The following is a 27636-nucleotide window of genomic DNA, read 5'->3' on the forward strand; positions in this document are numbered from 1 at the left end:
GTCTGTAAGCCCAAGGCCTCACTGTGAGGACACCTGGCTCTGGGCAGGGCCTTCTGGGACCTCAAGGCTTTGCCTGGCCAGATCTGACTTTAGCTGTCTGGGCCCCTTCCCACACCATGAGGCCAGCTGTGAGGGACCCGTGTGAGAGGGAACCTTGGTAAAAATGGTCTGAGCAAGAGCAGGGAATGGGGGACCTCATCTCCAGCCCGCATCCTGAGAATGTGCTTTGGAAGCATTTATAAGACTTTGTGTAACCAAGGGCCACCCTTGAGGTTTCCTTGCCTTATTGCTCCCACGTACCCTACTGAAAAAAAAGGGACAAAGACAGGTGATGGCCCATGAAATGGAGCTGCAGAATCTGTCCTCCCCCTCTTGTATCTCTCCTGGCTGCCAACAGAAAGACTCCTGTTCTTAAGCCAGCAGCTTCATGAGGTCTGAAAATAATCCCTGAAAGAAAAAAAAGTAATAATAATAACAATATTATGTTGAATGCCAGGCACTATGATTAATATGTGATATATGTTGTTGTATTGAATTCTCACCATGACCTGTGAGTTAGGTACTTTAATCTCCACCCAGTTAATGAGGAAACTAAGGCTCAAAGTAGTTAAATAACCTTGTCCACGTTCACACTGCCAGAAAGAGGGTGAGTCAGTACCTCCTGTCTGACTGCAAAGCCTGTATTCTTAACCTCTGAGCTCTGTGACCCTGACAATACTGGTCACTTGCTGGGTGGGGCAGAGGAAGCCCTAGCTGTCTATACCTTCTTGTACCTGCAGCCCTTCCCCTCCACAGCTGGGACCTGTCTCAGGCTGACAACCTGCTAGAGTGACCCATCACCTCTACGTATTGACCACACTCTTTCTGAACCTTTTCTGTCCAGTCAGCTTCCAAGCCTGTCTTGGGCATGAGTCTCATCCCAGTGCACCTGATAAGTCCCAGGTGTTCTGCCTGAGCCTGCCCACCAGCTGCCTGAGCTCCATCATTGAAAAGAGGTGTCTCCAGGATGTTAAAGGGAGCCCCGGGTGGCAGAGCTCTCTCCTCCTTGTGCACTTCACTTCAGGTGACTCTTGGAGAGACTTGGAATTGTACCACATCTCAGGACTGGTGGCTTCTGCTCACCTCCCCACTGGAGCTCAAAAGGTAACATGCTCCATCAACCACAGAGGTTCATTACTAGCCCAGTACCAAGCCAAGGGTCTGGCCAATGCTTTCACCTGGCAGGCTGCCATCAGAGGCTGCTTGGGCAATACAGATGTGCAGCCTTGATCTTCACCTGTGCAAACAGCCTACATGGCACAGCTGAGCCCCAGACAGGAGGGACGGACCTGGAGTTTCTCTCTTTTTTTTCTTCTTCTTTTTTTTTTGAGACAGAGTCTCGCTTTGTCACCCAAGCTGGAATGCAGTGGTGCAATCTTGGCTCACTGCAACCTCCGCCTCCCTGGTTCAAACGATTCTCCTGCCTCAGCCTCCCGAGTAGCTAGCCGGGATTACAGGCACCCGCCACCACGCCCAGCTAATTTTGTATTTTTAGTAGAGACAGTGTTTCGCCATGTTGGTCAGGCTGGTCTCGAACTCCTGACCTCAAGTGATCTGGGTGCCTCGGCCTCTCAAAGTGCTGGGATTACAGGTGTGAGCCACTGCACCCGGCCAGAGTTTCTCTTGACCCCACCCACACCTCCCTGCTGCTTGACCCAAGACAACAGCCTCCCTACTCCAAATCTACATTTTCCCTCTTTTATTAAGAGAAAGAATAGTCCCTAGGGATGTGCCACTCTAAAATTCTCTGGGGGAAATAAAGAAAGTAATAACATGTTAAACTATGGATTCTTCGGTGAGTTTCTATGGGCAGCCTTACTTGATGCCATTGGCAATTGTTTCTTGGTTCATTCTCTCCTGGAGCAATCACCAGGTCTGGCCTCATAACAATCCTTTTCCTATTTTATTTTTTTTTCCTGAAAACCAATCCTATGAATTGGTGTGGGAAGGAACCAGTGAAAATCTCCTTGTGAAGGCTCATCATTTAGGATGTTTCTTCTTTAGAGTCCTCCTATTTGGGGGCTTTCTTGGGTAGGGGGAGTGGGGTGTGCACCGGCCAAGCCTCTATCTGGGTGTTGCCAAGCCGTCTCAAACTCTCCCCAGCCAGTTCTTTCCCAGCTGTGGGGCTTTTGGCAGAGAAGGGCCAGAAGGTGCCATTAGCTGGCTTCCCAGGAGCCGTGCATCCTGCCTGGCTTCCCAGCTGGGTTGGATTGAGGGACATCGTGGTTAACAGATTTGCCAAAAACCACAGAGCTGGGGCTGGCTCTCCAGAGGTCAGGGATATTAAGAGCAAGCCAAAGGGCACAGAGTCCTGTTGCAAGACTGGAAGCAGCCAGGGACCCAAAGAAAGTGCCCGGGGCTGAGCATCGGCGAGCTCATCCTAGGCCTGTCTCCACTCCCTGGAGGACGGTGAACCCATCACCACACGTCCCAGGGCCTTGGTCTCCTTGTCTGTAAAGCCGGCAGGTTGGATCATCTGAGTGGAATAGATACTAAATTAATCTAAGGTCCCTTCCAACGTTGTGATTCTCTGACTACTTTACAATTTGGGGGTCTGAAAACACCCCTCTACCTTTTTCCATTTGCAAGGTGTGCTGGGGCCACAACAAAACCAACCTCAGGTGCAGCGCCAGGTCCCGCCTCGTTTGTGCCTGTTCTTCCTCACGTGACCCTTTGCCCCCGCCTAGCCTGTGCCAGGGCAAATGGAATTCAGACTGTTCTGATTCATTGACCTCAAAGGCAACCAAAAAAAATGGCCTTGCAAAGGGGATCTGATGCCTCCAAAGCCATGACGAGCCTTCCAGGTGGGTGGCTTTTGAAACTTCTCTCCCTCCTTGGGACCACAAAGCTTTATTTGACCAACATTCAAGTTCAAAAACTTTATTTGCCTGGAGCAAACCCAGGAGACTTACCCTTGGAAAACTACCTTCTCCCAGGCTTCACCAGACACCTCACAGGGTGGGAGTGTGGGGTGAAAACACATCACACCCATGGCCCTGTGACATTCTCATCTTCCCAGCAGGGAGAACCGGTCCCTGCCAGTGTCAAGAAGTCAAAACAAAGCTCCTTTTCCATGTGCTTTTTCTTCCTCAGTGGCTTAGACTGTAAAGTCATCAGGAAGCATGGTCTAGTGCTCCAAGCTCCAGACAGACGGCTTGACCTCTGTCCTGGCGCCCTGGGCTGGCCTGGGCCAGACACCGCACCCCCAGGACTGTTTTCCCATCTGCAAAACAACTCGGGCCTCTCTAAGCCAACATCACCTCTCACTGCAAAACACAGCCCCCTCCCTCCTCCAGGGGCAGTTGGCCTTAGAAACCAGCCCATCTTTAGGGGAAGAAATCCTTACGGGGCAGGCGGCAGCAGGGCATAGCACAGAGGAAGACAAGAGTTAATTGTGCACTGGGGGCTGGGGGCGTTGGGGGGTTGAAGGAGGATGATGGTTTGGGGGAGCGTCTTTTCCACTCTCCTGGATCTGAGGTGGAAGGTCTCTGCTCTGGGCTCTGATTTCTAGGGAAACGGGATGGTGTGATGTGCAGATAAACAGAGAAGCCTGTTGTAGATGGCTGTTGGGTGTCTCCAGGGATCAGCAACACCTTCATCAGAGAGAATGCTTCTGTAAGCATTCTACTTCCCTTCTCCACCCCCACCCCTTAAATAAGCAGCTGTTTCCTCTGCCCCTGTCCCTGGCCCCTCGCCGCTGCTGGGTCATCCTGCCTACCCCGGGCTGCAGACTGACTTACCTAGTTTCAGAACTTAACTTCCCTGGATGCATTCTGTCTTCTACTTTACAAGGTCTCTTTTTACATCTGCCCTTTACATAAGACCCTGCCTAACCCAGCCTCGAAGGAAAACCCATCCCTCACCCTTGCTGGTGTTTGGAGCTCAGAAGTAGCTCTCCCAGTGACCCCCTGCCAGGCCTCTAGTGAGCATTTTCATCTGATCCTTAATCTGCCTCCTGCCAGCCTGGCCAAACACACCCAACCAGGCTGCCTATGGTAGGCTCACAATATCCCCGGCTCTTATGCTATCAGATAAGAAACTTCGCATGCCCCAGCATCACTGACACCAGGTCTGAGGTCTTATTTAGGAGGAAGAAAGATTAATAGATGCTGGGGCAAAGAAGTCCAAGTATTTGAAGAGACAGACACCCTTGCTCTCCAAAGTAAACCATTGTACACAATTGCATGGCCCTTAGATAAGATCTGAGAGAGTGGTTCTCACCCCTGGCTGCAAGTTACAGTCCAGGCTGCTCCCCAGACAGATCACATGGGAATCCATAGGATTGACATCCAGGCATTGGCTGGCTTTGAGAGCCACTGATCTAAAACAATGCCCCATTTTGCAGTTTGGGAAAGAGAGGAGAAGTGACTTGCCCCAGATTAGATGGTCATTTGGGACAGAGCCCTGAGCAGAACCTGTGTCTCCTAACTTTAAATTCCTGTCTCTTCCCATCATGATTTTCCCTCTGGTCACTTTAGAATAGAGGGTCTTAAACTCAGAGGCACATTAAACCTATCTAAGGGAACTTTTGAAATATACAATGACAGGCTTCCTGAAATTCTGGTCTGATTGCTCCAGAGTGTAGCCTGGGTATAAGTATTCAAAGTTCCTTGAGTGACTCTCATGTGTAGTCACAGTTGAACGAAGCCCTGCTTATTAAAGGCTAAACCCCTTCAGAGAGACAGAAAAAGTGAGTGAGAGAGAGAGAGAGGCAAAAAAATCATACTGTGGAGGCTGGAGGAAGGAAAATTGTTGTTGTAGGAGCAATCTTGGGATCCATCAAAACAAATGATGCTTGAGCTGGATCTTGAAGGTTTCAATACTTGGAAGTGGCAAACAGCTTTCCAGGAGAGGGAACCATGTGAGCAGCGTCCTATAGGAAGGGATATGGGAAATGGGACAGTTAGGAATTGCACAGAACAGGCAAATTGGGACCAGTGTGTGGGAAGCTTTCAATTCACACGGGAGTGTGGCATGAACTGTCCAGCCCAGTGACTTCCAAACTCTCGCACACATCAGACTCACCTCGAGGGCTTGAACACAGGCTGCTGGGCCCACCCTCAGAGTCCCAGGTTCAGTGGGTCTGCATGGGACCTGGGAATTTGCATTTCTAACAAGTTCCCAAGTAATCGTGATACTTCTGGCCTTCCCAAGACACTTTAAGAACCACTGTGCTAGGCGGAGGGAAATCCCAGGAAGTTTCAGATTTAAATCACTTGGAGAAACATACACAGAGAGAGAGAGAGAGAGAGTGGGGAGGAACTTCAGTAGTACAGGAACACTGATCTGGCATAGAGAGAAAATCACAGAACAGAGCAGCCCAGAAGTGCATGCACGCGTGGCCACTGCACTACGGAAGAAGAAAGGAGGCCCGAAGAGGGCCCGGGCAGTGGGACTGGGGAGGAAGGCGGGTTTAGAGCATGTTCAGTGGACACGTGCACAGGACATGGTGACTGACTGGATTTGGAAGGAAGTAGGGCAGAGTCCAGGGGGAGTGACTTTTGGAAGCCGAACAGGCAAGGGGGTGCAATTCACTGAGCCGAACAGCCAAGGGGAGGGGCAGGTGTGGGAGCAGTGCCAGGGGCTTGGCTGGAACATGAACCCGAACCCTGTTCTCAGGTGCCTGTCAAGAACGAGACTTCTGACTTGGGCCTAGAGTGTGCCAGAATGAAGACTTGGCCCTGCTCCCTAACAGTTGCTGTTTCTGCCCTAAAACTCTCCTCCCAGGGGTGTTGGGTAGCAGGCGGCGGGAGAGCTGAGCCAGGGTGGTGACCCATCGTGAGGTGTTTGGGGCTGTGTCCCCTCCAGTGGACAGGGACAGGAGTCCAGCAGAGCTCTGTCTCTTCAAGTCCAGTCAGGGAGGCAAAGGAATCAAGCACTGCCATGCACTCACACTGAAACCCCCTTTGCTCCAAGACCTCTATCTGCCTTCAGTTTACATGATATGCTCCCTGAAGCAGTAGTTCCCAATCTTGGCTGCACGTTAAAATCACCTGGGAAGCTTCAAAAATGCCTGCTACCTGGGCTGCACCCCACACCAATTAAAACAGCATTTCTGGGATAGGACTCAGGCATCTGTATATTATCAACCTCCGCAAGTGATTCCCTAGTGCAGCCATGGTTGAGAATTGCACCCCGAAGGGTGTATATAGGTAGCCCTCAAATAGCAGATTTATGAAAATTACATTTCCTCCCTAAGGAAATGGTTTGAATGTGTCTAACACCGCCCTACCCCACCCCACTGCCCTCCTCCCACACAAGTGACCTGATCAAGGGACAGGCCTGGCCTTCTGAGCCACAGGCCTGCCTTGCAGGCTGGCAGGAGCTGTTGCCCATAGTCAGAGTTTATGGAAGCTGAGGCCACTTCCCGGAAGGAGGAGACTTGAAAGCCCAAAGTCCAAGGAACTTCATTCAAGGAGGCTGGACCAAACAGAGGCAGAGGGGGTAGAGAGTGTATGTGGAGAGATGGGGTCTTATTCAGAGCCAAAACCAAGAGGGAGGATTTAAGGACCAGAGAGACCCTGTGGGAGGAACAGGGATGTGGGTGATGGGAAGTGATCTGCATGAGATTTGGCAACACCAGGCAGCTCCTCACAGCTGTTCCTCAGGCATCCCAGGAGTGTGGGGAAGCCAGGAGAGGACAGCGTGCACCGGGGCCTCCTCTCCTGGTCCTCCTCCCCGACTCAGAGTCCCAGGGGCAGATACAACGGGCAAAGAGAGAAAAGGGCTGGGAAACCAACAGCACGAGGAAGCTGATGAGGGCAGGGGATGAGGGCATTCACTCCAGGGGCACATCAGGATCGAAGGGGGCCTGAAGCTTGCACAGTTGGGAGGGCTGTCTTTAAGCAAAAGAACGTGACATGACAAATACAACTTGAGGTCCTGGGCCTGGGAAGGAGCCTGAAGTGAGGGGTCCTGGCGTGAACCTGCTCTGGCCAACAGGCTAATAATCTGGGCTAAGACTCATTGCTAAACCGTGCCCCACTTTCCAGGGTCTTGCCTTGTCTGGGCCACCCCATCAGACTAGGAGGCCAGTTGTCCATTTTATTTCTGGGAAACGAAGGAGTAAAGGAGTCTCTGTGGTCAGTCACCCAACACACATTGGTGGCCGTGCCACAAAGAGGTCCTCCGTGCAGCGCTGCAGGCCATTCACTCCCTCCACAGCTTCACATTAGGGTCTACGATGTGTCAGGGCTGGGCTAGGTGTGACAAGCATCACAAGGACTCAGGCAGGGCCCAGCTCTCACAAATGACAAGTTGTCTGCCTAGGAGGCATGCAGGCCTCTGTGAAGGCAGGGCAGAGAGAGGGAGGTAATTGCCTCAGGCAGTTAGGGTGGGCTTCCTGGAGGCCGAAACCAGAGAAGGGAGCCTGAGAGAACCTGCCTAAGTTCACAAGATCAGGGAGAGCTGGTCTTGCAGAGGGAACAGCCACAAAAATATTTATTAAGCACCTACTATGTACCAGGCTTAGATCTGTTATATGAAGTCAATGAGTCTGTTCAACAACACCACAGATTGGGCCCTAGTATTATCCCCATTTTACAGATAAGAAAGCTGAGACACAGTGATGCTGAGGATCTTATTCTCAGTCTCACAGCTACTTAAGTGGTGGGTATGAATTTTAAACCCAGGTAGTCTGGCTGCAGAATCCATGCGTGCACAAAGCTATGACGAGACATCTTGGAACACTTTGAGAACTGCAAGATACTCAGTGTCCCACACACAGGAAGCACAGGGAAGGCAGGCAAGCAAGGGCGCCAAAAGGGCAGGAAGGATCCTGGTGGGCCTAGAAGAACAGGTAAAGAGGTTTGGGTAAGGAACACTACCCAAAAGAGTCAGGGCAGCTACTGAAGGTTTTTAAGCAAGAGCATGGGTGATCAGATCTAGGCTTTAGAAAGGTTACTGTGTGCCGGGCGCAGTGGCCCACAACTGTAATCCCAGCACTTTGGGAGGCTGAGTCAGGTGGATGTCTTGAGGTCATGAGTTTGAGACCAGCCTGGCCAACATGGTGAAACCCCTTCTCTACTAAAAATAGAAAATAGCCGGGCGTGATGGCAGCCACCTATAATCCCAACTATTCGGGAGGCTGAGGCAGGGAAATCACTTGAATCCAGGAGGCGGAGGTTGCAGTGAGCCGAGATCACACCACTGCACTCCAGCCTGGGCGATAGAGCGAGACTCTGTCTAAAAAAAAAAAAAAAAAAAAAAAAAGGTTACTCTGTGTAGAAGATGTGATTAGAAAGGATGGATTAGAACCCATCAGATGGGAGCAGAGGATCTCTAAAGATGCTACTGCAGAGTCCTGGCAATTGTAAATGGAACATCAATTGAAGCCAAGGCACCAGCTTGAAGTTCCTCTTGTTCCCAAGACCACCTTTAACAGCCTGTGGGTGGGGTAGACAGAAGAGGATCAATCTTATGCCACATGATGTATTTTGGACTTGGAGCCCAGAGACCTGAGTGCAGTACCCTCCTTCCCACTGGCCACCTTCGTGGACGAAGTCAAACCCCTTCACCTCCCTGGGCCACAATTTGCTCATCTGGAAAGTGAGCATAATAATTCGTGCTCTGTCTGACTCATTCGATTTTTGTGAAATTCAAACATCATGTACGCAAAAAACGGCCCATGACTATTATTGACAATGCAATGGAAGCTTGAAATGTCTGCACAATTAACTGATAGCCTGGAGGCCAAGAGTCTTCTGTTCTTGGGCTCAAGTGGTATCCTTTGCCTTGGCAATAAGCTCACAGCTGAGGCAGGTCCTTCTCACCTCCACGTGACCTACCCAAGTCCTTCCCTTTCTTCAAAGCATAGTCCAAATACCGCCTCCTCCAGGAAGCTTTCCAGAGCCATTCTTCAAGCCCCCAGCTGGAAATGACCTGTCCTTCCCCTGAAGAATGCTGCTTTCTGCTCTGCTCTTTCTATGTTCTATCTGGCTGCAGTTGCTTCTGCATTCCCTCCTTTCCTCCCCATGAGCTGCCACAGGCTGCTGCCTTTCTTTTTTCTTTTCTTTCTTTCTTTTTTTTTTTTTTTTGAGACGAAGTTTCACTCTTGTTGCCCAGGCTGGAGTCCAGTGGCTCATTCTCAGCTCACGGCAACCTCTGCCTCCTGGGTTCAAGCAATTCTCCTGCCTCCACCTCCTGAGTAGCTGGGATTACAGGCGCCCACCACCACACCTGGCTGATTTTTTGTATTTTTAGTAGAGAAGGGGTTTCATCATATTGGTCAGGCTGGTCACGAACTCCTGACCTCGGGTGATCAGCCCACTCCGGCTGCCCAAAGTGCTGGGATTAGAGGCATGAGCCACCACGCCCAGCTGGCTGCTGCCTTTCTTATTCCTCTTTCCATCTTCCACTTACCCTGTGTACCAACGCAAAGGATACTCAATGCCTTTTGGCGGCAAGATTGAAATACAGAGCAACTAAGTGAGTGGGCTTTGGACCCACAGAGAAATCTGGGGAGACAGCAGCCCTCAGCCAGTGAAAAGGACAAGAAGGTTTCCGCAGGATGTCATGGAAGGGCCAGAGGCTTGACAGCTTCCTGCATCCTTCCAAAGTCCACTCTCCTCCAAAGACAAGCATAGAAATAATAATAAAGTAACTGTCTTCGCTAACCATGATTAAGTACTTCTTCTGTGACCATTTGCTAAGTGCTGGGGCAGAGTTGAAATTCAAATCCTTCTGGCTTAAGGACAACTTCATATTGCGTCTCATGAATGAGAGGATGACTGGTTGTTGGAGGTGTAAGGAAACAGCAGGCATGGTGAGGGAGGGCTTCTTTCCTCTGCATTGTAGGGGCTGGAGTCTGAAAATCCACAAGAGACCCTGGAATCAGTGGTCCTGCTTGTCCAGGCTTCCTCAGCCTGGAGAGTGAAGTATGAGTGATGGCTCACCTGAGAGTAGGGCGGATGGCCACGGCATCCACAACCAGCAGTGCCCAGCGCAGGAGGAACAGCGGCTTTGCGAGCTTGTGGCTCTTCCAGACATTTCCTTATCAGCTTTCTCCTGCAAGAATCTGGGCAATCAACTATGCTACAGGCGCACAGCTTCATAGAAACACTGTTTATTAACAAGGGTGGGGTGTAGTGGCAGTTACCCCAGGGAACTTGGCTTTGGAAATGGAGGCCTCCAGGATGACCTGTTATTGAGCCTTGAAGACGAGGCCTGGGGCCTGCTCCCAGGGCAGGAGGACTGAGCCCATGTGGGCAGCTAATGGGACAATTCAAACCTTGGTGGGATGCGGAAGCAGAGATCCAGAATGACCCCTACACATCACTGGAAACTCTCCAGGATCTGCCAACCACTTCTCCTTTCTGGTTGGGCCACCAGTGGCTTTTTCTTCACCCAGAGCAGTAACTATCTGAACAAGTTGTTTTAATTAATTCTTCAGAGATGTGGATCTTGAAACAAAAGTAAAAGATCCCTCCCTTCCTCTGAGAATGAACTTATGAAAAATATAACATTTACTGTACAAATACAGGCAGTTTAGAAATTATAAAAGATAAAGAGAAAAACTTATCCATAATTCTACCTTACACAGAAAGAGAACCCCTGTGAATATTATATATATGTATATACATATGTATATATGTATCTATATGTATATAGATATATATATGTGTGTGTATATATATATATATATATATTTGTTTTTGTTTTTTTTTGAGACAGAGTCTTGCTCTATCACCCAGGCTGGGTGCAGTGGCACGATCTCGGCTCACTGTAACCTCCGCCTCCCAGGTTCAAGCAATTTTCTTGCCTCAGTCTCCCAAGTAGCTGGGATTACAGGCACCCGCCACCATGCCTGGCTAATTTTTATACTTTTGTAGAGAAGGGGTTTCACCATGTTGGCCAGGATGGTCTGGAACTCCTGGCCTCAGGTGATCCTCCTGCGTCGGCCAGCCAAAGTGCTGAAATTACAGTCATGAGCCACCGCACCTGGTCGCCCTACTAATAATTTTTTAACCCATCTTTCCTGGCCCTGTTTTTATGTATTTAAAAATATCTACTTGATCTCATCATGTGGATGAAATTTTCCGTCTTGCCATTTTCACTTAATAACACAAGTATTTGTCATGTTCTAACAACTTTGAATACGGATATTTTAATGGCTGCATAAGAATCCTACCATATATTATAATTTACTTAACTTTCCCCATTGTTAGATGTTTAGGTTGTTTTCTGTTTTGATTGTTATACACAATACTATAACTTTTAAAAATAAAATGAATCAATAATTCAAAAACAAAATAAAAAACAATTTGGGTTGTTTTAGGATATGTCCTCCTGTCCCTCCACTCAGCTGCTTGAGAGGAGATGGGACCCAAGACAGCAGAAAGGTGTGAATGTGCAGGAGAAAACCCACAGCCTGTGCCTGCGAGAGGAGGGGGAAGCCGATCCCCGCCTGGCCGATCCCAGACTCCTCTGCCGGCCCTGTTGACATTTGATAAATGCTTCCTGCGAAGATGTTTACCCAGGAGGAAATTCATCATGCTTCCCCTTCCTACCACGAGAGTGGGAAGAGGGGCTACACTGGCCCCATAAATTCCAGCCACTGTCTGAGCTCACCACCTCACCTCCCTGGGTGCCCCTGAAGGAGCGAGACAAAGGCATCAGACACCAAAAAGCCTGTGCCCGGATGCGGAGAAGCAGCCAAGAGGGCATGTCTGTAGACATCCAAGTCTACTTGTCACTTTCATCTCCTGTTTTCTTTTTCCTCCATTTAAATTAAGTTGCTGATTGTCCTTGTTTTATCCAGGAAGTCCTAAAGGACCCACTGGCCTTTTTGTTTTTTCCTCCCTTACTGGACAAGGAGACGGGGAGCCAATGCAGTGGCTGGATCTTCAATTGCGGGAGCCGAGGTGTCTGTGGCCCTGGAAACACCATTTGTCTCCCAGCAATCGGGCCTCTTGGCTCCACTTTCAGTTGCGCTGCCGTCTTCTCTAGAGAGGCAGTTGGGGCCAAGCACAGTGGCTTACCCCTGTAATCCAAGCACTTTGGGAGAGCGAGGCAGGTGGATCACCTGAGGTCAGGAGTTCGAGACCAGCGTGACCAACATGGTGGAACCCTGTCTCTACTAAATACAAAAGATTAGCTAGGCGTGGTGGTGCATACCTGTAATCCCAGCTACTTGGGAGGCTGAGGCAGGAGAATCATTTGAACCCGGGAGACGGAGGTTGCGGTGAGCCAAGATCACGCCGTTGCCTGAGCAACAAGAGCGAAACTCTGCCTCAAAAAAAAAAAAGAGAGAGGCAGTGGAAGTATTGAAGGCTGTGATATCAGGGGCCACCGCAGCCAGTTCAGCGTCAGCTCTTGCTCACTCTAACCTCCAGCAGGTCCGAGAATTACTCAGAGCCAAGGCTTCCTTGTCTGTGAAACAGAGGCAGCAATACCAACTGCAGCAGTTTCCTGGGAGGGCCACGTAACAGAACGCATGGACAAATGCTTTGAAATAGTAAAATAACATGCAGGTGCTTGTTTTATTTAAGCCAAGGAAGTTGGCCAAGTACCCCACCTATAAAATCGGTATGCCATAAGAATATCTGCCTCCCTCTTTCCTGAATGTCAGAAAGACAGAAGAGATAATATTTGCAAAAGTGTTCAAGATCTTGAGTCGGTTTTCCATTTCACCAACATCCAAACAATCAGAAAATAAAACACACCCCAGAACTTGTTTCAGTTCTAAACGATGACCACCTCAGCCATCAATAATACCCTGAAGCAAAGCACCAAAGACTAAATTAATTTTTTTTTTTTTTTTTTTTTTGGAGACAGAGTTTCACCCAGCTGCCCAGGCTGGAGTGCAGTGGTGCTATCTCTGCTCACTGCAACCTCCGCCTCCTGGGGTCAGGTGATTCTCCTGCCTCAGCCTCTCAAGTAGCTGAGATTATAGAAATGCGCCATGATACCCAGCTAATGTTTGTATTTTAGTAGAGACAGCGTTTTGCCACATTGGCTAGGCTGGTCTCAAACTCCTGACCTCAAGTAATCAGCCTGCCTCAGCCTCCCAAAGTGCTGGGATTACAGGCAGGAGCCATCACGCCCAGCCACTGAATTCCTTTTCAAAATCACATTCTCATTATCTAAAAGTTCCAGAAAATATGACTCTCAGAAATGTGTATCCAAAGCAACACAGTGGTTTCTTTAAAAATCCAGATTCTTGCACTGTACTGAATCAGAAACCCTGGGACATAGGACAAAGGACATTGCATTTTAACAAGCTTTTTCAGGGACTGTTTTGCACACTAAAGTGACAGCCACAAATTTAGAAGCCCCACATCATGCTGCAGAAGTCACAGAAAACTTCTCTCTTTATGCCCTTTAGCAGCCAATCCCTGAACCCTCCAAAGAGAAGATTTGTGTACAGAGTATCCACTGGAGCCCAAGTCATATACGATCCCAGCCTCCAAGGCCCCAAGGTCCACAGCTCTGATTCTGGCAAAGGCAGATGGAAGAGGCTGGGTCCAGCCCCCTAGGCAGCCCATGTAGATTTGAGTCCAGACCACAGCAGAAGTTAGCACAAGAAAACGGAGCTGGTACATGATACTAAAGTAATCAATAGGGAGACTGTGTTCCGAGGGAGGGCGGTGGACCTCAGGGGACATCAGAGTCCAAGTCACAGTAGCAACAATAAAGGGAGGCAGAAGGAGGGGACACACAGGCCATCACAGATTCTAGGAATATGAGTTCTCTAAATGACTTTCATAGTTCATTTTAATCAATAGATAGTTTCCCCCGAGTTCCTGGGGACAAATCTCAATCATGGAGCCCTCAGAAGCGGTATCATTGTCAGGGGTCAGTGGACCTGGGGTCAGTCTACCAGGTGACAGGACCCTATGCATGACTGTTTCCACGTGGCATGACAGCTGCATGTGGAGATATCGAATTTCCCATGAGGCTGACCTCCCACTTATTCTTCAGAATGAGCTGAGCTGTATTCCATGAGGATTGTTCGCTGTGGGTTTCAGTCATCCTGTAGGAATATGTGAGCATCTGCAGGTGAATGAACGTTCTAATTTCTTTATGTCTGGATGGCCACCATAACCCCTGAGAATGAGACAAATGCGCTCTCATCTCCATCTTTTAGGTGAACAAACTGAGGCTCAGAGAGGTTAGACTCATTTCTTAAGCCACACAGGTTTAATGTTCATAGACAGGACTGCAGTCTTCTGGTTCAAATTTCCTTCCGCCACAACTTTCTGATTACGTCTCAGAAACTTGGCTTTTGAGATATGTCTAGAAGCTGTTTTCTCAGCACCTTGAAAATCTATGGGAGATCTTCTTGTTTGCTAGTTAAAAACAACATTCTTACTTAATACTTTGGCATGCAGCTAGGGTGACCAACTTCTTAATTTCCCCAGGATTGTCCTGGTTTTAGCATGAAAGTCCTGCCTCCCAGGAAACCCCTCCATCCCAGGCAACTAGACCATTGGTCGCCTTAGTAGGTGCTCAGACTTTCTCATCCTCTCAGGGAGTCCCCAGCTGCAGGCCTCTTGACTTCCCATCTGAGCTCTGACTCACTCACCTCCAGCTTCTGCCTCCCCAAGAATTCAGACTCTTCAGAGCAAATACAACACCAAGAAATCATTCTCCACTCAGCTAAGCACTTTCAGTGAGCTTCTGATTGCAATGGACATCTTAGCAATGTAGGAGAATGTACACAGAAATATCAGATTTATTAGCACCAATGTCCAAATGGCCGTATATCAAAAATTTGCTTTACTGAACAATGGTGCTGGAAATGAAAATATAATTTGAGACCCAGACACTGTATTCTATACTTAACTAGAAAAAAGTGAGTGTTATTTGCATTCATTATGTCCAATGGAGCAGACAATCTGGTTAAATTCTGGCTCTGCCGCTTAACAGCTGTTTGGCTTTAGGTAAGTTGCCTAATGTCTCTCTGTACCTCAGTTTCCTCAGGTGTAAAATGGAAATGATGATAGCATCCACTTTATAGCGTTACGATGAGAATTAATACATATAAGTCACTAGAGAGTGCCTGCAGTAAACGATGTTAGCTATTGTTCATTGCCCCATAACCTACACACGGCAAGGCCAATGCCAGTATCTAAATATCACGTACCACACAAACCAAGCAGAGGATAAGAGGAGATTCGTTTGTTTCCCAATAACTAGGGAAAAGAAAAGGGAGACTGGAAAACTGTTTTAGACCGAATCTATTTTTCTTTCTTCTTCCCTTCGAGTCATTGTATCCTCAAGCACTATTGCTGATTCTATCCTCATGATCTGGGATGCCCAAAACAAGCCAGGAACAGTCATCAGTAATGTCCCTCACATTAGTGTAGCACTCACTTGTACGCATGTCACTCGTACGCATGTCACTCTGCCGCCACATCTGTACAAAACCACTTCCACTACAAACCAAGCTTCTCTGACCCATGTGGTCTGCCTAGCATTGACCACTGAGCTTCTAGCTACCATGTTTCTCTTGCTCAGCTGGATGCTGTGGGAGATGGAGGATGCAACAAAGTGTAAAAAGTGGGCGGAGCTGACCCTGGACCATTTACATTTATCTGGGGGAAGAGCTCGCCAGGTCTCCAGGTGTGTAAAACAGGACACATCGGGTGTCAAATGACCTTGGGATTCAGAAAGGACAGGCAAAGGCATGGCACTGTTGGCAGAAGGGGTCCACACAGGGAAGAGGAGAAGCCCCCTATAGCCCAGCCTTTTACACCGACCTCACTCAGTCTTCTAGAACATATGTGATGAGTGCGCTGACCCTCCAGCCTTAGCCTCTCAATGTGCTCCAGAGAACTTCCAACAGGAAGATTGGCTTCTCTGGGCCTGAGGGCTTTCTCCAGTGCTGGCGCTTTCCAGATGAGCTACAAAATTAACACTCGCTGGGAAATTCACATCCTCTGCGGAGCAGCCTTCAGGGACTGAGAGGAGTTGGTGTGTGTACACCCCAGCCCCCCACCCCCGGGAGGATCATTTTTTGAGGTGTGTGTTTTACACTCTTGCAACAGCTTCCCCCTTGGGATGAAGCTGCAGCTGCCCATTGTGTTGACTGGCTGACCATGGCCCCTTTACCAGTTGCCTCCCCTCCCCTTATCACTGCCCACACCTCTCCCGGGCTCTCCCTGGTTTACCTTCTCCCAAGTAAACTTGCACATCCTTGTCTCAGGGGCTGCTTCTGACAAAACTCAAACTAAGACATTCCCCTATTTCCTGTCAATGGATTAATATTGTACCCATTTGACTAATAAGAAAACTAAGACTCAGACTACCTATCTGGTCTGAGGTTACATAGCAAGCATGTGATTGTCCTCAGGCTTGACCTCACATCCCTCTGTACCACCACACCTGTCCTTGTAGCACACTGAGAGAATTGCACACATAAGCATGTTGCTGGATCCCAGGGACACTGCTCACCCTGACTCCCACCTCCACCTCACTCAGGAAACTGGGAATTTTCTTCTGCCTCAGCCTCCCGAGTAACTGGGATTACAGGCCTGCGCCACCACGCCTGGCTAATTTTGCATTTTTAGTAGAGACGGGATTTCTCCATGTTGGTCAGGCTGGATTCGAACTCCTGACCTCAGGTGATCTGCCCACCTCGGCCTCCCAAAGTGCTGGGATTAGAGGCGTGAGCCACCGTGCCCGGCCCCAAGTAGAAATCTTATACTCCACGTGGGCCTGAAGCACAAGACAAGAAATAGGAAGCTACCCTTTCTGGTATGTGGAGTTGCTGAGAAAGTGTTATCTGTACATTGTTTATCCAGATCCACAGAAAACAGCTTTTACAAGTACAGTCCCAACTTCTGGCAATTTTCGCAAATCATTTGGATTAAGGTAGCATGCAGCTATTGTGTTGGGGTAAGTGTGAGTGTGTGGCTGGATGTGAAATTTTACTGACAACCAAACCATAGTTGGGAAACTTGAAAGTGTTGCCAAGGCTCAGGGAGCTGTCGGTAAACCCAGGTAAAGTTTTGGCTCAGTGAAGAGGTAACTTGATCCAAGTTTTGGACAAGATGGAATTATCACGAGCAGGAGCAGATGGATGGGGTAAATCACATGAAAGTAGCCTAAACTTATTAAAAGCCGACTGCAAAGCTTCTTCCATTTATGTCCAGTGTTCTAGTTATCTATTGCTGCATAATAAACCACCCCGAAACTCAGTGGATTAGAACCTGGCCATTCCGTTATATCTCCTGAATGTGTGGGTCAGGAATTCAGGCAGGGCTTGGCTGAGAGATTCTGTTCCACATAGTATCGATCAAGGTTACTCACAAGTATTCAGCTGGCAGATGGGCTGGTCTGAAGGGTCTGTGATGGCTTCACCCACATGTCAGGCACGTTGGTGGACATGGCTAGAAGGCTGGGCTTGATAGGGACTGTTGATCAGAGAACCTATCCATACATGGTCTCTCCAGCCTTGTGGCCTCAGGGCAGTTGGACTTCCTACACAGCAGGTCAGTGCTCCAAAAACAAGTACACAGTGAACAAGCTGGAAGCCACATGGTTTTTTACGACCTAGCTTTGAAATCACATAGAATCACTTCTGCTGTACTGCTTGTCAAAGCGGTCACAAGCCCAACCAGATTCAATGGGAAGAGACTTAGATCCAACCCCTCAGTGGTAGGAGTATGTAAAAGTACAACATCCAGATTGGGTTAGAAGTAAGGAACGGGCCGAGCACAGTGGCTCACACCTGTCATCCCAGCACTTGGGAGGCTGAGGTAGGTGGATCACCTGAGGTCAGGAGTTCAAGACTAGCCTGGCCAAAATGGCGAAACCCCATCTCTACTAAAAATACAAAAAATTAGCCAGGCATAGTGGCAGACACCTGTAATCCCAGCTACTCTGGAGGCTGAGGCAGGAGAATCACTTGAACCCAGGAGGCAGAGGTTGAAGTGAACCGAGATTGCACCACTGAACTCCAGCCTGGGCAACAAGAGTGAAACTCCATCTCAAAAAAAAAAAAAAAGGTAGGAAAGAAGGGAAGCCAGAGCTTGCAGGCTTCCTCTGAATCTGAAATTATAGTTGCAGTTGCTTTGTCCAAGGGAAGGAATTCTGAAGGGAGGGATCTGGTTGGGCTAAAATGTTGGAAAGCCAAACCAAGTCCACACTAGATTCTACAGAAGATATCTTGTCCCACTGAGCTCACAGGGACACCCAGGCACCTGCTGCAGCGCCACCCTACTCTCTGGCCTGTGCTGCCGGCTGCCAGCGTGGCCTGGCTTCCTGACAGCTCTGCACTCAGCACTGGCTGTCGTGATGAAAGCAGCTGAGCAAAGTGTTTCCCTTGCTTGAGGACGCTGGTCTCCTGGAGCTGAGAAAAAGGGAGGAGGCCAATGTGGGAGAGTTTGGCTGATTTGAGCAATATGCAAACCACGTGGGGATCAGGAGCCTGAGAAAGAGTGCCTGGTGTTGCTTATCACATTGAAGGCCTGCAACTAAGATCAGGCTCCACGGGGGACTCTCAACAAAGCCTGCATCTCCCAAGGCAAGGCAACTCTGTGAGCCTCAATGCTGACAGTACTGTCCAATCATGGAGAAGAGGAGAATGCCACAGTCTCTCAGACATCTAGGTACCACGGCCTGGCACAGGTATGTCCTCAGAAGACTCAACTGAATAAACTCATTGGTTCAATTGAATATGCTTTTCACATAATGTTTTTGCACTTTTTTTTTTTTTTTTTTTGCATTTACTACATAAGAGATCTAGAAAAGGATGGCAGCGGGGGTAGGGAGTTGGTAATGAAAGGAAGAGAGAGAAAGGTCCTGATGCTTGCGGAAACAAGCTTCTGGCCTTGAACTATGGCCCAATCCAGTGGCTGGAAGTGATCTGACCCTACAGAGAGCCCCTTGGCTAATGAGCTCTTTACTCAGAATGAGTTTGAAATGTTTGATATGGTCCTAATTAAACTAATTATTTCCCTCCAAACTTGCAAACTTATATAAATAATAAATAGATGGATGGATGGAACTAACATGTATTGGGAAGGTACTATGCGGCTCACATGTCCTAGGTGCTTTCATATATGCTAATTCATCAGTCCTTACAAAACTCCAAGGAATAGATGCATTTATCCTTTTTATTTTTCAAACATGGAAAAGACAGAATGAATCAAGTAAAAGCCCAGATCTGTCGCTCTCTCTCTGTCTCAAATCCTGTTTTGAATTGCTGCTCTGCCTCTGGGGTGATTCTACAATCACCACTCACCCCATCACATGGCCTAGAAACCTAGTAATGTGGGCTTCATCCTGACCTCCATGGCAGTCAACAAACAGGTCTCATTCATTTTTCATCCTCAGCCTTCCTCCATCACTCGCCCTGTGTCAGGGTCCTCAGACTTTCATCCTTCATTCCTTGCCACCCAGGCTATTGAGCCAGCCTCCTGACAAGTCCTCTGTTCTACCCCTGTAGTCCATCCCTCACACTGTAACCAAAGAAAGCTGAAACACAGACCTCAGCATACTAAGCCTTTTGCTCATGAAGTATCACTCACTCCCTACAACCCTACAGCCTGCAGAATAAGTGACTAACCCCGAAGCCTGGTGTTCAAGGCTTTCCGTGATCTCCTCCTGATCAACATTTCTCATCTCATCTACCACTATCCCCTTTCATGACATTTTTGCAAACCAGAGTCTGCAAAGCTCTGAGCATTGTTCTGGAAGAGGAGAGGAGTTCTACATAATAATTTTGAAATGTTATGTTTTTGTTTCAGTGATACAGGAAAAAATAGATAAATATAACACTCACTTTCTGATCCTGCCTCATTATTTTAATCTCTGTGTTATTTATACTTGCTTTCACAATCTTTGATGTTATTAACTATTCAGGTGACAGTTTTTAACTTTGAATGCGGAGTTTCTCAAACTGTGGTGGCAGAGCCTCCAAGAGTACTGGGATAGTTGCTCATGGGTCCTCAAGCTCTTCTCTATATTCCAGCTGTACTACGCTGTGTTTGTATGTGGATCAGATCACATATTTCATTTTAGCCTTATCCCTGCTTCATCATCTTTACTCATGTTCTTCCTTAGGTTTAGAATGCCTTTCCACATTCTGCACACTCAGCTCCTACCCAGCACCATTTCCAAGCTCCTTCACGCATGTCACTAGGGTTAGCCCTGCTGTAGATCTCCAGATGTAAAGATTCTCTGAGTTGGAATCGACACGGTAGATCATAGGCTATTGTCCTCTTCTTACAGTTAGAAAAACCTAGGCACAGAAAATGGAAGTAACAAACCAAGTCTAGCATCCAGGACCCCTGACATCTTATATGGTGTTCTGTTCACATCTCACAACATGCTGCACACTTTTCTTAAAAGTTTTGTCATCCATTTTTACATTGAGTGGCTGGAAGGGCTGCACGCAGAGTAAATCCTTAGCTTCCCTATAACCATAACTGACAGGGCCATAAAACCACAGTAATTACCTGACATGTTCATATGTCTGAAGCACTATAATAGAATATCCCATGAGATCTGAATGCTGGAAGCACTTTGCATTTTTGCATTGGACAATGGAGGCTGCTCCAATTAATGTCAATCAGACTTACTCCAGAGAAGTCCAAAATTATATGCTGATTTATTGAACTTACTATAATGTTCCAAAATTGATTTTTTAACATTTCTGCAAACTAAGATATTATAGAGAGGCAATATAGCAATTAGTTCAATGTTCTGAACTTAGTAGATACTCAATAAATGTTAGCTGAATGAATGCATGCCCCATAGGCTGGGAGCCAAGACACCTGAGTGCCAGTCTCATTCTTCTACTAATAGGCCATGGGGGCTTGGGAAAATTGCTTTCCCTCACTAAGCTTCAGTCTGCTCATCTGTAAAATGAGGTATTTGGAGCAACCCAATTTTATCTTCCTGAGATAAGTCCCTTGCAGCTCTAAAATTCTACAATTTTGTGAAAATGATAAATCCATTTATACTACTGGTGTCAAAGGAAAAGAAAAATAATACCATAATTTATTACCTATTCTAATTTTATGCTCCATTGCTTCTTTCATGCACCACTATAGGTGTTTTCAGATCCATTACATAGCTGAGTTATCATGACTAACTTTCGAGGAAAATACTATCATATCCTGCCTCTACATTTGGGAAAACAAGTTTTATTAACTTGAGAAGACTTCAACTTCCAGTCTTGATAGAATTACTACTGTTCTCAGACATTGGGAAATAGGTAGTGCAGAACTGTAATCTGTGAGAGAATGTATCAATGAGGTGAGACCTGAAATAACCCTAGCTTTATGCTTGGAGGCAATTTCCAGCCCAAGAGCACAGTCCAGTAGCTTCACTAAGTTGAGGAGACAGAGATCAGTCTATGGACCTGAGGCAGCTAGGAGTTGAGGATCACAATTTTTGAAAGGAGGGAGATACACAGAAAAATAACACCATAAGTCTGCCGAGATATTTTCCTGAGTCTTTGCTGAGTATTCAACTATATGTATATAAAGTGAAATTCTACATGACAGGGAAGAGAAATGACAGGAGAGCTGTAAGCTGAACAATCCAAAGCTCTCAAAAGGTAAGGCCATAATTGTGCATCAACCAGCCAAAGTGGAGAGTCCTTGGTGATCCCTTGGGACATTCAGTGAAGAGCCCAGAGAAATCACACTTGAGTAAAATGGCCGAATCATCCCTGAAGTGAAGGTTACTCTAGACTCTCCATAGCAAAGTGTAAAGCCTGGATTCAAAGATGTCAAACTGATCCATGTGTAACTTAACTGTCTGCCAAAATAAAGCCCAAAGCCAAAACCAAGATCTTTTTTTAAAAAAAAGAAGACAACAAAGTCCAAATACTTAATGATAGAATATTACAATGTCTACCATCTAATAAAAAATTACTAGACATATAAAGAAGCAGAAAAATGGTGACCCATAATCAAGAGAAAAATCAGTCAATAGAAACAGACCTATAAATGACAGAGATGATGTACAAGTATTTAAGTGACTTGACAAGACCCATCAGTAGGGAGTGCAAATTCAAACCCAGGTCTCCTGACACTCTCATTTAGTGCTTTTTTCATTGCCTGTGCTCACCAGTCTCTCTGCATGTGTGGACATTTATAGGGTTTTACCATGGCAATCCCAGTGCCATTTTCCTATGCTTCCAGTCTGCACTTTGGTCACAATGGCTGAGAAGCCTGCAGAGGTAGCCACAGATATGAAACCTACAAAGGCCAGTCTCTGATCAGGAACAAGCACTGACCATCCTCATAGACAAAATTTCAACAATGCTGAAACAGAACTCACTTGTGTCTCTTCCCCCTCCCCAGCTATAGAACTTGCATGGGAATTACCCATGGCCATTACCACATGGCCACTCCTGGTCACATCTCTGGCCAGAAGGTCTCTCCTCCCCAAGGGCTACAACTTAAGGGAACATGAAAATCAGTGTGTGAACAATGGCAGCATGCACCAGGAAACCAGCCCGCAGCTTCAGCCCTGATTGGCAAAAACTTAAGCAAGGGGTGAATGGAAACAGAAAGCATCACAGGAGGCTGTCAGCCTGCAGAAAGGTGCAAGTCCCACCCCCAATGCTGGGAGCATATTCATGTGTGTGCTGCCTACAAGTGTTTGCAAGAGAATGGTGACACAGTCACCTCCCAGGCTGGGGGTACAGTTTTCCTCCCTGCAATTTACTACACAAGTTGTTACCAAAGCAAATATCAAAGCCCTGCAATTTGCTAATTATAGGCGGGATCCTGGGCTTGTGGGCCCAATTAACCACTTGTTCCTCATTTTCTGTGTATGACCTGCCGACTGCACCCACAATTACCCACTTGTCTTTTTAACTGCCCTATGAGCTGGCTGACTCACTTCCAATTCACTCCCACTATCCCCTCCAGGTGGCCTTTGGTGTCTTTTTGTTTCCAAGCTCCCTCCACTTGACTATTATCTCTCTCTGCATCACAGGCCACTGTCTGGTCACCCAGGCTAGGGCTCCTACAAGAAGTCCTGATCTTACTCCTTGCCTATGCTTGGAGCCTATAAGGCAGGAAACGGCTCCTGTTGGTCTGGGCATCTTGCCTAGCTCCTCAAGGAAGCTCAGGAGGCTGTGGCCACATTCAGCCTCTGCTCCCAGACAGACTCCACAAAAGGAGCAAGGAAAATTACAGCTTCTCCGGAGCTGGCCCACTGCCAGGGCTCCTGCCCATGGCCTCCATCAGTGCCTCCCTGGTTCCCTACCTCAGCCAGGCCAGGGCTGGATCCAGGGAAACTCATCACCAGTCCTGGAAGAGGACATCCCAATAGCTGCCAGCATTAGCTCTCTGGAGAGACACAAATCAAAAAAGGAGAAAAATCCCTCAGGATCTCCTGCTTCATCAGGCAGACTTCCTGGCAAGCAAAGAATTTCCAGCAAACTTTTTGATGGGTTACTACGTCAATGGTTCCTACCCTTTTTTGTGTCACAGACACCTTGGAAAATCTAATGAAAGTTCTGGACCCTCTCCAGTGAGAAACGCTCATATCCATTCATCCATTTATTTATTTAATCATTCAGGAAATATTTATGGAGCACCTATGTGCCAGGCACTATTGCAGGGACTCAGAAACATCAGTGGACAAATAGAATTTCCTGCTTTCATGGAGCTTATATTGTAACACAGAAAAACAGGCAATAAACAATGAATGTAATAAATAAGTAAAATACATAATTTGCTGGAAAACAAGTGCTATGGGCCAGGCAAGGTGGCGCACACCTGTAATCCCAGCACTTTGGGAGGCCAAGGCGGGCAGATCACTTGAGTCCAGGAGTTCGAGACCAGCCTGGACAACATGGCAAAACCCCATCTCTACAAAGAAAAAAAAAAATATGAAGAATTAGCCAGGCATGGTAGAATGTGCCTATAGTCCCAGCTATCCAGGAGGCTGAGGTAGGAGGATCACTTGAGCCCAGGAGGTTGAGACCTCAGTGAGCCATGATCACTCCACTGTACTCTGGGCTGGGCAACAGAGTGAGACCCTGTCCTGGTAAAGAGTGCTATGGAAAAAAGAAAATTAGAGCAGGATAAGAGAGAGATAGGTGGGAATGATGTCACATTTTTAAACAGGATGTGTCAGGGAATCTTCACTGAGAAGTGAATGTGAGCAAAGAACCAAAGAATGTAAGAGGTTTCGCCATGTGGTTATCTGGGGAAAGAGCACAGCAACAAGAGCGTGAAGAGCCTGAGGCCATGCCCAGCGTAAATGAGGACAAGCAAAAAGATCAGCATGGCTGGACCTCGGGAAGTGGGAGGAAGGCTGCCTCAGTGAGAGATGAGGTCAGAGGGGCAGAAGTCGGGAGACACATATCACATAGGAATTTTACTGAGTTAAATCTAAAGCCATGAGTGGACTTTGAGCAAAGAGGCAATATGATCTAAGACTTTAGAATGTCTGTCTGAGGCTGCTACGGGGAGCAAAAGATTTAAATGTCAGAAAATGGTAGCCTGGGCCGGGCGCAGTGGCTCACACCTGTAATCCCAGCACTTTGGGAGGCCGAGGCGGGTGAATCACCAGGTCGGGAGTTCAAGACCAGCATGGCCAACATGGTGAAACTCCATCTCTACTAAGAAATACAAAAATTAGCTGGGCGTGGTGGCATGCGCCTGTAATCTCAGCTATTCAGGAGACTGAGGCAGGAGAATCGCTGGAACCCTGGAGACAGAGGATGCAGTGAGCCTAGATCGCACCACTGCACTCCAACCATGGCGAGAGAAAAAAAAAAAAAGAAAACGGTGGCCTCGGCCAGAGTGGTTGCAGTGGAGACTGCTGGAAGGTTGAGTCAAGAGCAGCTCCGCAATGGATGTGGCATGTGTGAGAAAGAGGCACACGTAGAATTTCACACGCGATTCAGCAGTTTAGCAATCCCCTCTGTCCATCCAGGGATGCAGGGTCCTTTATCAGATGACAAGGAAAGTGTTGGACCCTAGAAGGGAGAGGGAAGGGACTTCAGTGAGTGGACACGGGGAGCCCTAGCTGTATCTACAAGTTTCACTTCTTTTAAATACATAATAAAAAGACATTCAAAGTGAATATGACAAAAGAGTAACCATTGGTAGTCTAAGTGGCGGATACATGATTGTTATACCATTTCTGCGTATTTTAAAAGATTCATCTTTGAAAATGGAACTGCTTATCTCAAGATTTTCCGATGCCTCCCGTTTGCTTTTTCAATGCATTGAGGGGGAATCAATACAATTGTGCTGGTCAGTCTGTCTGCAACATCTGGCCAGGTACCCGGGGATGGGAATATTTCATTTCTCTTACTTTCCTTCCCTTTCTTCCAGTGGCTGAGAGTCAAATGTGAGAGAAGACAGGACACACACAAAAACCACACTGTACCAAACACAGAGTCTAGAGGAGGAAGAGAGTGATGGTAACTGGGAAGACCTGGGAAGGCCTCCTGGCAGAGGCGCCCTTTAAGCAGGATCCAGGAGAATGGGCAAACTGGGACTCGCAAGGAGAGAGACAGTGGGTTCCGCTGGAGGCTACTGCTCTAACAAAGGCACAGTGGGGAGCAAGCTAGGGCCCCAGCACCTACTCCACAATGGCCCACTTTAAGGGGAACAGGCGGGGGATTTCTTTGTCTCTGCTACTGAATCAGAGACCAGACTAGATCTGAGGTGCTTTTCAGAACCGTGAAGTTGCCCCAGTGGGTCCAAGAACGCCATGTGGTGGAAAAGCTTGGTTCTGGGCCCTCAGCAAGCTGTAACCTGCAGATGAGAATGAATTTGAGGCCCCCAGAGATGAGGGCTACTGAGGCAGGGCAGAGTCCCTTGCAGACCTGAGTGAAGATCTCCTTAGGAGCCTCCCCAGCCAGCTCAGCCACCTCAGGATCTGGCCCCTAGACAGCAAATTTCTCACAATCTGAGCCTGGGGGAAGGTCCCCTGCTGCCCACATTTTGCAAAAACTTGCGCCATGTCACAGTTCTGATTAGGTGCCAAGAGAACTATTTCCCAGGCCACAGCTTTAACAAGGCAATGCTTCCTAATTACTAGTTTTCTCCTAATTAAATAAAAAAAGGGGGGGAGGTAACCAGTGATTACCCCACCTTATAATACCACCTTCCATTTATATGCGTCTGTCTTCAGAGAAGCTCAAAGTGCTTTGTATATTATTGCATATTTTTCACTCGTAACATCCTTGAGATTCCTAGGGGTGCTTATTACCATACCATTTTACAGCTGGGAAAAGAGGTGCTGGCTGAGGTTAAGCAAAGTGTTCAAGTGCCCTCACCAGCGATGATTAGTATTCTGAAGCTCCTCTAGGAAACCCCTATACGTTTAGAAATAAAGTCATCTCCCGGGAGATAAACTAGGCTAAAGCAACACATAAATAATGGTTATTTATTGCAAACTTTACAATAGTAATTAACACTGTTTAATTCTCACAACAATCCTATAAAACAGACACTCTTACACTCTTATCATGAGGACAATGAGATTCAGAGAGGTAAAGTTACTTGCTTAGGGTTGCATAATAATATTAGGTTAGTGCAAAAGTAATCGCGTTTTGGCATTACTTTCAATGGCAAAAACCATGATTACTTTTGCACCAAACTAATAATAGTTGTGACAGTAGTAAAAGCAGAAACTAATATTTATTGAGCACTTGCCATGGGCCAGGCATTTTAGACTTACTAACTCATTTAAGTTCTTACAACACCTTCTGAAGTAGGTATTAGTATTACCACCATTTTGCTGATGACAAGACTGAAGCACAGAAAAGTTAAGTAACCTGTCCAAGGTCACACAGCAAGTAGGTGGCAGAGCCATACAGGAACCCACAAAGGGTCTCACCATACCAGTTTACCCACCTGAAGGAATACTGTACTCTGAAGGTTGGCCTGGGGATACTCAGACAGTCAGGGTGATGCAGGGGTACCCCCAGGACACCCTGTGGATGCACTTTCTTTTTTGTTGTTGTTGTTGTTTGAGACGGAGTCTCACTCTGTCGCCAGGTTGGAATGAAGTGGCACAATCTCAACTCACTGCAACCTCTGCCTTTCGGGTTCAAGCGATTCTCCTGCCTCAGCCTCCCAAGTAGTTGGGACTACAGGCGTGTGCCACCCCGCCTGGCTAATTTTTGTATTTTTAGTAGAGACGGGGTTTCACCACGTTGGCCAGGATGGTCTCGATCTCTTGACCTCGTGATCCGCCCACCTCAGCCTCCCAAAGTGCTGGGATTACAGGCGTGAGCCACCGCGCCCAGCCTGGAAGCACTTTCAGTACTCCTGCTGTGTGCTGTGTGGGTGGGTACTGAGTGGGCGGCGGGAGGGGCACAAAGCTCTTCCTGCCTGACTCAGGCAAGTGTGCTGGGTACTTTTTGCTGATATAAAATGGCGCTGTAGGAGCTGTTAGCACAAAGGTAATGGAATCCAAGAGGAAGAATTAGCCAAGAGAGACATTCAGACCAGTGGGAAGTGAAGCTGGTGTGGCGCGTGTTTGGGGGAGGGCACACATCTTGCTCTTCCACATGCCAGAGAAGGGAGCTCTCAAACCATCCTAGAACTTTGGTCTTCACTGCTCTCTCCCCAGAAGCATCCTCTAAGGACCCGTTCTGTGCCCACACCTCCATATGAAGGAACAAACTAGACAAGGACAAATTCTGACTCTTCGACGGTC

General features: G+C 47.6%; 1 long non-coding RNA gene across 1 annotated transcript in view; it reads right to left on the reverse strand.

Moving 5' to 3' along the window:
• The window catches only part of LOC129033485 (uncharacterized), a 60863-nt gene that overhangs the window by 19550 nt on the left and 13677 nt on the right, over positions 1-27636 (reverse strand). Inside the window, exon 2 of the long non-coding RNA XR_008501590.1 lies at positions 23215-23297. This is a non-coding gene — a long non-coding RNA (uncharacterized LOC129033485). The remainder of the gene's footprint in view (positions 1-23214; positions 23298-27636) is intronic.

The sequence above is a fragment of the Pongo pygmaeus genome, chromosome 2 (genome assembly GCF_028885625.2).
Source record: "Pongo pygmaeus isolate AG05252 chromosome 2, NHGRI_mPonPyg2-v2.0_pri, whole genome shotgun sequence".
Classification (NCBI taxonomy): domain Eukaryota; kingdom Metazoa; phylum Chordata; class Mammalia; order Primates; family Hominidae; genus Pongo; species Pongo pygmaeus.